General features: G+C 37.2%; 1 protein-coding gene across 2 annotated transcripts in view; it reads left to right on the top strand.

The window, feature by feature from the left end:
- TENM1 (teneurin transmembrane protein 1) overlaps positions 1-13,890 on the top strand; it is a 908,570-nt gene that overhangs the window by 139,003 nt on the left and 755,677 nt on the right. For both annotated transcript variants that reach the window (XM_032196349.1, XM_032196354.1), the window contains exon 3: positions 13,277-13,374. The gene's annotated coding sequence lies outside the window, so the exon portion shown is untranslated. The remainder of the gene's footprint in view (positions 1-13,276; positions 13,375-13,890) is intronic.

Genomic DNA, 13,890 nt, shown 5'->3' with positions numbered 1-13,890 from the left:
TATTAAGATATATGTTAGAGATTTGGGGGTCATATTAGTGTGTAAAATGCCAAATCTAGTGGGACCCTAAGTCTTGATTTGGGATTCATTCATATGACTAAAATTAGAATAATTAATATTAATTCAGTTCTGGATTTGTAAATTACTTGAATCAGAGATATCATCGAATTTACTGGTAAAGCCAAGTTATAACAGACCTTTAAATTAATCAGTTGGATATGAATGTGACTATTAAATTGTTTTTAAAAACACAGAACTTCATCTGTACCTCAGTTTTTATCTCCAGAAATATCTTTTAATTTATGTTCTTAAACTGAATTTCTAACTTGATTTTTTTCCCTAGTGAAAATGAATGCAAGTAATTTGTACTTAAATAAATGGGAAAAACAAATGTATCTCTGTTTGTATGTTTGTCACCAGCTTTTTAATGATCACTCTTAACAACTTTGCTGTCCCTGAAGTTAGATCCGTTGCAGCATCCTCACCTTGATATGCACTTAGCATTATTTTGCTATTTTGGGAAGGATCAGTTTAGGAAGCAATCGAACAGTTTTTATTCAATCTCTGTGTAAAATATAAGAACCTGACCACAGAGTTGTTCAGCATGGGGACCCACTGATACCTCAGCAGAAAATGATAAGACATTACAGCAGCATCACTGACTAGTATGTAGTTGGAATAGTTCAGAATGAGGGAAACTACAAAGAATATAATGTATAACAAAATCTGCTTCCATGTAATCCTTCTGGAGGGACCCTCCTGTGTGTGACAGTGGTGACTTGAACTAGGATGTGCCCAAGCCATGTGCCTGCAGGTCCCATGTGCAGGGTGAACTGCAGGGCAGGGCCGGGGCTTCCTGCAGTCTCATTCCTGGCCTTAATGCCAGCCATGCCCCAGCCCTGTCACCTCACACCCGGGTGGTAATGGCATGGTCAGACCTTACAACTCTGAGAAATGAGTTGAGCTCCTGAGAGAAAAGTTCCTATTTATGGGTTAGCGTCCCCTAGCATCAACAGCAGTGAAAATTAAGGATGTTTCAAAGTGCACGTGAAGGAGCAGTTTGCACACAGAGGGAATGAGAGCTGTCCTTGGCCTGGAGCAGCGCCGGCCTGCCAGGCTGAGGTCTGTGGCACTGTGTCAGGGCCTCCAGATCTCCTCAGCACTCCCAAACCTCTCCTCAGCCCACCATCCGCCCAGGGATGGGCCTTGCCGTCCAGCTGCCGTCACTGTTACGCTCCCTGATCCCTACTGTTTAGTGATGTGGCAAGTGAAAAACACCCCTTTTTCATTTCCCCCTGACTAATTACACAGGGGCAGCAGCTGGAATGCTTAGCATGGTATGTAATTTTAGGTGAAAATTAATTAATGTGAACAGCCAAGGCACCCCATGGTGTCACTGTTTAGTCAGTTTTCTGTGGAGATTCACACTTTAATTGGAAAAACAATCTTGTTTTGGTGTTCTCAAGACACAATAAAAACAAACGAATTAAAATTAGTAACTGATATGTCATCTTATCATAAGTTTTCTTTCAGCGAGGAGGTGATTGTTCTGTGCCATACGTTCCCCTACTGTTAGTGAAAGAAAATGAGGAGGAAGAAACAAACAAAAAACAACCGACCAACCAACCATCCAACAAAAAAAACCACAAAAACAACAACACAGAGAGTGTGGAGAATATGTGTGTTCGCGGGGGAGGGGGGAATCAAACAAATGCTATCATTTTCCAGTGCAGACATTGCCAACTCCTGCTTGGAAAAACAGCACCTGAACCTGTTCATCCATTTTTTTTTTATGATAGTATATATCAATCCATAAATATTGAGGAAATCTGGCTCTGCAACATAATTAGAATCACCTGGATGGAAGCAAGAGCTGTCAAGAGCATTTTAAATGCTCCCACTCTGGTGCTGTGTGACAATGTGCTGGTCAAATAGGATGTTTTGCGTCTTTAAATTACTGTGATAAGTGTACTAAAGGAAAGAGAAACTGCTTTAAAAAAATGAATAAGAACCATTCTGTGATAAATACAGTGAATGGAACAGATAGAGCAATGAAGCCTTTTCACATGTTAATTGCATTCAGTTATGATTGATCAGAGAGTATAAAAGAACGATCTCAGTGCAGCTAACAACTGTGGTCAGAGTTAAAATATCTTTGTGGTTTCGAGTAGGTAGGTATTTGATAGGAGTGTTGGAAGAAAATGATGCAGAAGCATGGTTCTGAAGTTTTAGATCTTTATTCTCCTGTTTACCATCAAGCTAAGTGCGGAGAGTTCATTTTCAAGAAGGCAGACCCGTAGAAATCCATGCCATCAAAATAGTTGGCTATTGTCTTTACCAGTGTGGTATCAACAGCATGTAGGAGCACACATGCTGTCATGCAGCGCTTTGGGTTTTTTGGCATGTGCTGTAAATGAGCTTTTGGAAAATAGCATTTGTGATTTGGGGAAAGACTAAGAGAAAGACTATCAGTGATTTTATTCATTATTGTTTCAGCTAGTTCCTCCCCTTAATTTCTGCGAGTTGTAAAACTAGTGTTGGTAGTAGCCTCCTCACCCATATGTTTGGCCAAATTTTTTAATGCTGCCAACAGCAGTTTTTTTATCTTTTCCTTTTGTACAGAAAATGTCAAAGTGTGCTCCCGTGTGTATACATGTCTAGAGCTTTTTCTTCCATCAGCTGCAGCTCTGATCATGGGCTGTTCCATTTGCAAGGATGTTTTCTTGTATATTTTGGTATATTTGCTTGAACATAGAGATGAACAAGTATGTGGAACCTATTTTCTACAATGCCAAAAAAAAAAAAAAAAGACATTTCAGGCTGGGTACTCCATAGTTTATTGTTTGAGCCTGTGCACAAATACCCAGTGATCTTTCTAATTCATAAATAATTCCCTAAATTATGCAGAAGACATGAGAAAAAAGAAAAAGAAAGTGTACAAGAATTTGGTTCTTGTTCTGAAAAGTGCGCCTTGAACTAAGCACTCCAGGCCTGTGTCTGCATCCTTAACAATCTTGTTCCTTTCCATGGAGGAAACTTTAGAGTAGGTGCATGGTGTCACCAGTCTGTGACAGAATAATGTGTTCGAATAAGAGAATGTAACAGCATTTCTTGGTTTAAATAATTTTATTGATTTCTTGTTAGGGATACAATTTTGATTTCTCTGTACTGTTTTCAAGGACAGGTGGTTGTTTGATAAACACTTCCTGAAAATATCCAGCTTCCTGTGACTAAAAGTGCTATGCAGAATTATTGCAAATGAGGCAGGTGACATGCAGGCTTTACTTCATTTCCTTCTCCCGCTGACTGTTATTTCTGTGTATAGATGATGTAGAGCACTGAGACTTCCCTAGGGGTATGAGTTTTCAAATAGAAACAGCAGATAAAATAAAGTAAATGGCTTAGTTATACCTCCCTAAATCAGTAGGGGAGACTCCAGGAAGTTTGTTGTACCTGATTCTTCTTTTTGCTTTTACTTGTCTATATTTGAAGCTGATGATGTTCCTTTAAATCAGCTGTCACTTGTGCTTCCTTGGAACAGATATGTGCTTGTCCTCATTTCGACTGTTTGTCCAGGTATTGACTAGGATGAAGAGGATAGGCAGGCAAAAAGAATTGATTTGTAATACTTTACATTTTTCTTCCAGACAGAGGAGGGACAATTTTAAATTAAAGCAACTTTTCTTCTGCAGAAAGCAGATATATGCTTGTATCACTTGAAATTTGTATTAGACCATATTTTATCATTTAGAAGTGTCATGTTGCTACACTGAATAATGCAACATTGGCTGACCTACTTTAATGTTGAAACACTGATTTACCTGTCAACATTTTAGAGGAAATGGAAATATTTGTTCTTGTCTTCAGATGGAAGTACAAAACAAGAGCAGACATTTGCAGGCATGAGTAAACCTCAGTGGACCAAGGTATGTTTTTACTGAATAGTGTAACCTGCTAATTTCATCAGGACTACTCTATGCCTAATGATGATGGGTCAGAAACCCGTGATGTTTAACATACAAATTCATTACGATATTTGCAGATGGCACATTAGTATTTAATACTACTGCATGCATAGCGTGAATGTCTGATAACCTATAATAAAGGTTAACTATTGGATGTACATGTATTGTGAAACTTCTGCCTATAATAGGCAATAATGTAGCAAACAGTTGAGCTACTGAACTGAAGGGCAGATCTTTAAGCATTCTATAAAAGGAGACCACATGTCCAAACATTTGTTATGTAGGTGTCTTTTTAAATTAAATTTCTGTATTGAAAGAGCTCCCCAAATTTTTATTAGCCATCTGTTTATAGTAGGTGTGTACTTGTTTTTCTTCCATTTCATTGCAATTGCTACTCTGGCAACAAGAACAAATTAAAACCATGGCCCATCTTCTGAAAGATTCACTTTGGTTACATATGGTTCCTTCTGTTAAAACAGAGGCCAAAGGGCAAAGCACTTGACATGAGGCTCCAGAAATTAAGGAGGCACATTAACAGTAGAAGTAATTGCCTACATTATTTGTTGGCTGGAGCACCAACCATATACATAAACTCATTGCTAGTGAGCATCTACTGCCCTCCTTTTATAGAAAATGAAATATTTTTTGTAGGTAACTATTTACATTTACTTTTTCACCTGAGGGTTACGGTAATTAAGGACAAATGTTTTCATGTTTACTGCACTGAATTGCATGCCATATGTGTTGGCCTGACCTTTCAATGAACCTGCTTGAAATTAATTGACCCTGCTTGAAAAATAGGGGAAAGGGTGGTTTATGCGTAACTTTTATACAGACAGGGAAATGTGGAGGAGAGGAATCCACTTGGTTCCTGAGGAGCAGGTTTAGTCCATGGCACAAAGCTCTTCCAGGAAGTGCTTTTGTTCTGTCACATCCCAGCTCTTGGTGAAACCACAGCTGCCTTCTGGCATGCAAGCGAACACTCATCTTGTGGATTTTCTGCTGCTGCTGTCATCTCTTTTGGGCCCCATATTGTCCATGCTTGGCAGGACAGGGGCTTCTTTCCCCATTCAGCCTGTGACTTGGGCATTCTTAATGGAGTAAGGAATGAGGAGACTGTCCTGCCCAGGTTGACATTCATCTTAATGAACGCTTATCTCAAGGCTGTGAACAAGCAGAGGCTGGTCCTCAAACGTGTCCATTTTCTTTTGCTTTTTAGGTACTGAAGTACATAGGACAGTCTGGATGGAAGAAGGAGACAGGAGTGATTGTTGCAAAACTCTCTTCCGTTTCAGACCTGTTTATTTTTAGATACTACTCAAAAAAGCTTGTGAGATTTTTCTATCACTCTTCTCAGCTGCTCACCACCCAGTTAATTATTACCCATCTAAAATTCTGTGTAGCTCAAATAATTATGTTGTCATCCCTTGCTTTTCCCTCTTTCTTTTTCTCTAAAATTTAAAACATTTCTATTTCTACAGCTCTTAGATACTTAAGTTGTGGTATCGAGCATGTATTCTGAATTATCTGTCAGAATTAATGAACAAGTTTACCCACAAGTGTGTCATTTTTCACTGTGTACAAAATAAGTAGGAAGGGCATAATTTAGTACCTACAGGCTGCTGTAGGTATAACATTGTTTTGATGTATGGCACAGCCTCCTTAATAAGATCATTGTGGGAGTATTTTGCATGTGGTAGGTGCGTAATATGCAGATGATATTTGTAGCTGACAGCAGCCATCACACTGATTCATACCACATTGGTGCTGTAAATTTTTCCTGGGCAGCAGGCACATCAGCAGTATCTCTCACATATCTGAAGTTTATATTGCGTGTGTTCTCTCCTGTATTCAAGCAGTACCGTGACCTGATCTCTTTTGCCCTTTGTAAGAGCTATTTTAATGTAGAGTTTTCCTCACTTCTGTATGGTGATGATGAGGAAAATGTATTACTTCCTAGCAAGTAAAAGAATTGGATGGAGCAGACTTATGCCAAAGATGACACATGGTCAGCCTTACTGATGTGAACTTGCAAATCTGTTCCTGGTACACAGTTTAGATTGCGTTTGGGCTGGGCAAATGTCATTGTCACTGTGTCCACAGCAGCAACGCGTGCTGACAGAGTACAAGCAGCAAAGGGACCCACATCTTCAGCAGGTGTGGTAGCTAAGCTTTGGCTTTAGGACCACATACCCTGTCTCACTGGTAATTTGATTCCTAAATGTCTTTCTCTGTGTGTTGTGCTTCGGAGATGGTACCTGTATAAGAGTAGCCTTGGGCAGTTTCCTTTGCATGTTGCCTTTGGTCTCTGCCTTCAGCTGTGACACAGGGACAGTTTTGAATGCTTTTATCTATTTCAGAGCAAAGTCAAACAAGTTGACCCAAACTAGTACTCAGTGACCTTTTAAACTATCAGATGAACTCCACACTGAAATGAACTGAAGAGACCCATCATTTTAATCTTCCCTTAGGACAAGCTCTAAGCAGTCAGACCCTAGCTTCTGCTGCACCAGCACTGAGAAAGAGCTTTGGGAAATGGTCAGAGACTCAAGCAGGACCCAGGGGGGTGCAGTGTGGATAGCTTTAGGGCTCAGCCTTGGTTAAAGTTTAGATTTAATGATGTGTGACTTTCCCCCTAACTCGTGAGAAGCCAGGAACTGAGTTTTGATGTTCATTTAAAATGCAGTGTTCCTAACACTGCTACTGATAGTCTAGCTCAGACAGCTGGACACTTAAACAAGGATTTAAACAAAAGAACTGGCACAGAACAATGCAGTCTGCAGGTGATGAGCTGAACCCAACATGTAGAGCCCTGATTTTTCATCTAACCTTCGGTGCTTTTAGAAAATCATCCTTTTTAAGGAGGTGCAAATTAAGCATTTGACAGCTCTCACTATTATTATAAAATGGAAGCTTGGTGTCAAGCTTCATGGAGCTCAAGCTACTGATCTAGTACCACACTTAGTTCAGACCAATTTGAATTGGAATAATGTCTTTTCACAGTATTGTTATGGGATTTCAGGTTTTGCATTAACCATTAAGTTTAGAAACTTAATTCTTATACAAGATGCATTTGGACAGAACTGTGATGTAGTTCTAAACAAAAAATGGACAATTTCTTTTTTCCTTGAAACAAAAATATTTTGGTCAGTTTTTCATATGTATTACGTAATCAGAGGAACATAAAAACAGAGTAATAGAGATTTGCTTTGTAAAACAGTTACATGTGTCTCCTACATGTATAAGGCCCTGTGAATTTCATTTCATTGGGTTGGGAGGGAATTCCAAGTTGGCTCTGCAATCTCATAGCCTTCAAACCAAGATGAGAACCATTAAATTTTACTCACTGTTGTAGTCGTTGCCTCCAAAAAATATATATATATATTTTCTTTTCATTAGTTTTCTAGTAGTGGTCAGGTTGATAAATGATCAGTCTTTGGTATGAACGCATTCCTGAGATACTCCTGTTGATTTAGTAGGTTTGCAAGCAGGAAAAATAAAGGTGCCTCTCAATTAAGCACTGGCAGTAATTCCACTTAAATAAATTTGAGAGCTCCTTTTAACAGAATGCATTTTAAGCCAAATGATAAATAGCAAGGTACAGTTCCTGAGTTTGTTAGTGCTGTTTTGTCCAGTCTCTTCTCTTAGGGGTCCGGCAGAACACTTTGTTTCTCTGAAAGCAAGCTCTAGGTTTAATGTTTTCTTTAATAGACTGCCCAAATCTTGCAGCTTTTTTGTGTCTAATGAAATATAACTAAGTAGTAAAACTGATTAAGTTGAGAATAGCAGTTTTTGTAATGAGGAAGGAACATAAAATGATTTGGGACCATGATGCTGATTAGATTTTAAAGGCAAAATCTAACTAATGAGATCTGCCAATTTGATAAGTTACATTTGAATGTAATTTTAACGAAGACAAGCCCTTTTTTGAGCTAAAGGAATGTTAGGTTAATAGTGTTAATACTAAGTTATTTTCATGATTTTGTTCACCTTGGAGTATATTAGTTACAGAGATGACACCTGCATATTTTTTAGACTGGTCATATCTCATCCAGCAATTAAATTATGGCCCCAGGAAGCTGAGTGATAGAACACTTATTAACTGCAGAGAAGTTAGGATTTTGCCCTGATGCTTAATATTCATATGTGATATGTTATTGGGCAGTATATATAAAACGAAGGTAATACAATGAAGAAAGGACTTGAGAGATGTTAAAAAGAAACCTGGAAACAGAAAAGTGAATTTCTTTCCTGACACAGTGAAATAAAGCTGAATAGTCACCCTCAGCTGGAGGGTATTTTCCATTTTTCTTCTTAGTTTTATTTCTTGTATTTTCGTGTGCTTTATCAAGCATATATGTCGGGGTAGCCTGCCACTTGCCCTGTGTGGGGAACTCACTGGTAGACGGCAATTACCAGGCTACACAGGAACCATGCGACTAACTTGCAGCTCCTTAATGTTTGCTTTACAAGGAGGTGAGGGGCATCAACCCCATGTAAGCCATGTTTTCTTCAAAAACTCTCTTCATATTCATCTTCCTTATGCACTCAGAGTGAAGAGCTGCCAATGTAATCAGGTGCTGAAGATCTACCAGGTCTCTGGCTCATGATCAGTTTCTGAAGGCCAGGAGGGTCCAGCCAGGGTTGTGCTTTGACACAGGCCCCATCAGAGATAACTGATGAATATTTTCATTTTCATCAGCTGTGAATGGAAAATTTCAGAAGAGCAGACACTATTTATCATTTTGACTTTCTTAGGCTGTTTAGTGTGCAGAACTTCTTTATTCCTTCTCCTTCCTAAAGAATGAAGTGGGAATATCCTTGGGTAATGCCAGATGGGACTTGTGTGTGTGTGTGTGTACCTGTTTCTTTTTGGTTTGTCAGGTCCTCATCAGCTGTAAGGCTGCTGAAATTTCTACATGAGCCCCCTTATGCCATAGCATCCAGCCTGTGACTGCACTTTGTCATTTGAACCGAGACTTGCAGAAGTAAAATAAAATGAAAATAAAAGCATGAAGACAATAGTATCAGATTTGCACTGGAGAGCAAGCGTGTCTCCCAGAATAGGACCCCATTTCCCTGAATATTACAGAGCACATACAGTCAGGAAGAACCATCTAACTGACCAGGGCAGTATCACGACAGCTGGCTCCTAAAACTTTTTCAGACCCTTTTGTAGATATAAATGCAAACAAGATGACTTGGCTGCAGAGTCAAAATGCCTCTTTTAAACAACTGAGATGTGATATATGGTAGCCCTCCTGCATAGAGGACAGTGATCCATGTGGCAGCTCTTTTTTCATCCTCTATCTCAGTAACTCGGAACGACGACTCTTCAACTCAGATTTTTCTCCCTCAAAAATGTTAAACAAACTGCTTCATGGTATATACTGGGAAAACATGAAAGTTAATGCAAAAATAAGACACCTTACACAGTAAATTACGGGGGTTATAAGTGAAGACTTGTTAGTTTAAAGCTAGCAGTTTAAAAGGGCAATTATTTATGGGGTGGACTTCAGGGTAAATACTTTACCATACTGTGGACTAACGAAGCATTTGGGAATACATTTTCCATCTCCTAACTCAGAAGTTATGGACAAGTCCTCCTGTGGGTCACTTGTGGACACAGAGCTTGCTTTCTTCTCTCGCTGATGTAAACCTACATTTGAATCTGCAAAAAAAAAACATTCACAACAGTGGTAGCTAAATTATCCCTCTGAAGCGTTTTGAAAGGTACTTGAGCTTTGAATGGTAAATACTTAATGGAAAAACACTTATTTTCTGTAGAAAATAACTGCTTTTCATCATTTGCAAGAAGTTTTCGACCACTGGGATTTCAAGTTGGTCACTTTGCTGGTCTGTTTCAACGAAAACATGATTTTCTGGAAAAAGAACAATAGTACCAAACAACTATTTTCTGATGTTTTTTAGGTTATTTTTCCTAATAAGAGATTATCAAACTTCAAAAAACTCTTGTGACTAGCCTTTTTATACACAGAGAGGATTTCCTAATGTATGAATATATCTCGTCTTAAGTTGTAACCAGGAACTAGGTTTCTTAATTACATTCCAGGGCAGGATGTCTAGCATATAAAGTAATATTCAATATATATGGACACTACATTCCTACCACAGATCCATGAATTGCTGCCAGAGGGGTTGCATGATACCAGAATATTTCTGGTTTGTATGTTCAAGTCTGTTGGATAAAGGAAAGAGTATAATAAGTTATTAGTAACTTATTATTTTTTAATGAGGATACTGGCACAATGGACAGTCTTGAAATACAGGGGACAAATACTGATAAACTCTCATACCGTGGTACAAATTGTAAGAAAAATCTGGAGGTAAAGCAGCTAATGTATTTCTTGATTATTTCTTCATCTTTACACAGTCAGCAAAACCTGAATTTGATCTCCTGTCTTGATAAAAAGATATTTTTACTTCCTGACTGCAGACAAAATGATGAAATCAAGTTGTGTAATTATATCTATGAAAAGTTATAAAACTGCACCTGTGATTATACAATGTTGTGTTTAGTGTAAGGAACCACTTTAATCAGTTGTAATCAATTCTTAATAAATTTACGAAATTTGTTGTTATAGGCTCTCTACATCTTAGTCTTCTGCTTATGAGCACAGCTGTTCACACACAGCATTTCTGATGGAGGATAGAAAAAAAGTGTGTTAGTCAACTTTTTGGGGGTAAAGTTAAGCTGTTCTTGGATTGTCTCCTCCCACGTGAATTGTGAAAATGCTTCATAATGGGGGCAAAAAAGTTTCTCTTAATAGGAGCAAAAATGCTTCAAATTTTATTTTGAATGGATTTTTTTAAACATGTTTATAACAACGATCGCTCCTTTATTGTATTTATGGAGAAATAATAGCCATCTCAGCAGTGATCCATTTAATTTCTTACATTTCTATGTTGTTTTTGAAATTATAACTAGATGGGTTTAAAAGTGATTATAGGATAGCAAAGGACATACTACCTCTGAACATGGTGGGATCTTGTTATTTTTAAATCTGATGAAAAATTCAAGGATTTTTTAATGAAATTGAACTTTGTCAGGCTTGATTTGAAAAGAACTATGGTAAAAGTCTGATAAAAATTGTAAAATAGCTAGAAAGTAGCTGAGTCGGGATAATCTGAGCTATGTGATTAAACAGAAATATGAAATAGAAGGAGGACTGAAAGGTCAATTGTAGAGAGAAATTACTAGCTCCACTAGCTGTTTCATGTCTTATAGTTTGTTGCTCAGATTAAAATGATATATATTCTGTGTATGTCTAACTTGACCTCTAGGAAATTGCCTTGGAAATAGAGCTAAGTGAAAAAATTGATTAGGGGGTGAGGTGGAATGTGGAACACTTAAATGGAAGTGTTTGGATCAGAAAAAATTAACAAATAATCTATAACATAACACTTCAGATTTATGAAATTTGACCTAGAAATAATTTTATTTATTTATTTATTTATTTTATTTGACCTTTTCCAATATTTGTTAAGTGAAATTCCATTTCAGGCTAAAATTCAAAAATGCTTTCTGGAAATAGCTTAAGCAAAATACTATGATAGTTTTGAAGAGAGGCCTTTGATTTGTAAAAAAAAAAAAAGTTGTTCTTTTTCCACCTTTTTCTGAGAGAAAATGTTGACAGATTTCCTTGGCTGGAGCGAAAGCAATTTAAATTTTTGTATCTTCTGGACCTCTTAGAAGCTGCAATGGAAGCAAGAGCATAAGACCTACTCAACCATGAGTAAGATTATAGTTGCAAAGGCAATTGTGGGTGCAAGTGTCTTTCAGTCTTTTAGCATTTCCAGTATTGTCTAGTCTTGCAAGACTCAGCAGGGAACAATCTTGATAGATGACCCAGAGCTTTTTTTTGTATGGTTTCATGAAAGTGTATCCAGGAAGGGCAATCTATATTAGGCAGTCACCCAAATGTTATTTCTGTGAATGAAATTTTATTATTGTAAAATGGCAAGAAGACAAGTATCATTTGGCCCAACAGACAGTATTTTTTTTGTCTTTGTGGGACTGACTGAAATTAAGGGGAGGAAAAGCCAGTCCATACACTGGATGTATTCCACTGGTTGCCAGCAAAGCATATGCTGCAGCTTGACATCTTAGTGAAAACTGTGTTACCTTTTGCATGCCAACTAAGTTAAGATGGCAAAAATATACATTTCTCACATTGTTTATTGAATTCATTTTCCCAATATCCTGTCTATGTATGATTTCTGATGTAGATGAACTTACATTTTATTTTCCCACTAAAGTGGGATGCTGAAATAAAGTAATGCATTTGGAATCTTTATCTAGTCAATTTTTTCCCTGACCCTTAGCTCTGCTGGTTGTTAGATGGAATAATGAGTGTTCTGTCTGCTTGAAATCAGTGCCTACTCTAAAACAGTAATTCTTTGCAATGTTTTGCAGCTGTCCTGAATATACTTATATTCACAGCATGAAAAATACAGTATTTTAATGCATGTGGAAACAAACAAGCAAACAAACAACAACAAAAACAAACAAACAAAAACCAACACAGAACAATCAAAAAATTGTGCTAAGTCTGAAAACGGAATCTTGTTTACATTTGAAGGTAGAAGGGCATTGCAAAGTAGCCTGATCCTAGACAAGCTGTATATGTTAATGACTACCTTTAATCATTTTTAAATATTTTGCAGCCTAATTAATCTGTGCTATATGAATTTATTAATCCAGGAGAGTCCTTTCTCAGACAAAATTTGTATAAACTGGTATTCCTTAGCTCAAGTCCAAATCTGTTAATTAAGGGTCACAGTCCACGTTGTGAAGTAGCAGAGAGGGACCTAGATGTTGCAGCTGCACTTGTGCAGATCAGAAGTTATATTAGATTTACCCTGTTAGAACATAGAAGAGATATGACTATTTTCCTTGATATTTGCTCAGTGAAAGAAAAAAAAATCCACTATAGAGTCTTTATTTATACATTGGTTCATACATTGGTTCTCTATTAAATATTTGTTGTATTCCAGTTATATTCCAGCGTTATATATATGTTATATTCCAGTGTTATTAAAAATAAATATTTGTAAAAGACAATAAATGCAGAAATGAAAGTTACTGCAGAATCTAGAGGGTCACAAAAAATCATTAATCAGGCAATGCTGTTTAATGTTGAAGCAATTATATTAAAAGAGTGACTTGCATTTACTGTTAAAATGGCTTCTTTAAGCATATCTTCTCAGTTGTGCATTGGAGTTCTATTGCAAGTCCTACATAGCTTTTCAGATCTGAATAAAATTGTATCCATCTGTCTCCTTTCCAGCACCACAGCTCTGTCACACTCTTCAGTGAAGCATGTAGGAGATGGAGAGGCTTCCTTAAGTCCACAGAAAGGAACTGACATGTGGAACTAATAATCAGGTGAGTTTAAAAGACGCGTCTGCAGCAACATTTTGCTATGAATCTGGTTGTCAGAGGTACAGTATCAGATTGAAGTCTGGGAGAAATATGGGTAATGATTAATAAAAAAATAAACCAGTGAATTATTAGAGAGAAGTATTTCATAAATATTTTATTCCTTGTAGGCTGATTTATATAGAACTTAATTTTTTCCTTGCATTTATTTAAAGTTCTATTCTAAATAGCACTTAATATGCAGATTATTTGTATGCATAAAGCTCGTTATGAGCAAAGACTGCTCAGAATTTGTTGTGAGTGAACTGGATTGGTCTTGTAGGTCAACAAGTTTCTCTACCTCAAAGAAATGGATGTTGCTTTCAGAATCAAGTTTAAAATATAAGCAAAATTATTAGTTGAAGATTCACTTTCCAAGTATGCATACAAAATAGTCAAACAGAAAAAAAAAACAAACAGGAATTTAATTGAATGTTCACAGAAAGATTTCTTTCTGTACACTGGTTGGAAAAGTTTGCTTAA

The sequence above is a fragment of the Aythya fuligula genome, chromosome 13 (assembly GCF_009819795.1).
Source record: "Aythya fuligula isolate bAytFul2 chromosome 13, bAytFul2.pri, whole genome shotgun sequence".
NCBI classification, from domain to species: Eukaryota; Metazoa; Chordata; class Aves; order Anseriformes; family Anatidae; genus Aythya; species Aythya fuligula.
This window is presented reverse-complemented; position numbering and strand designations above follow the sequence as displayed.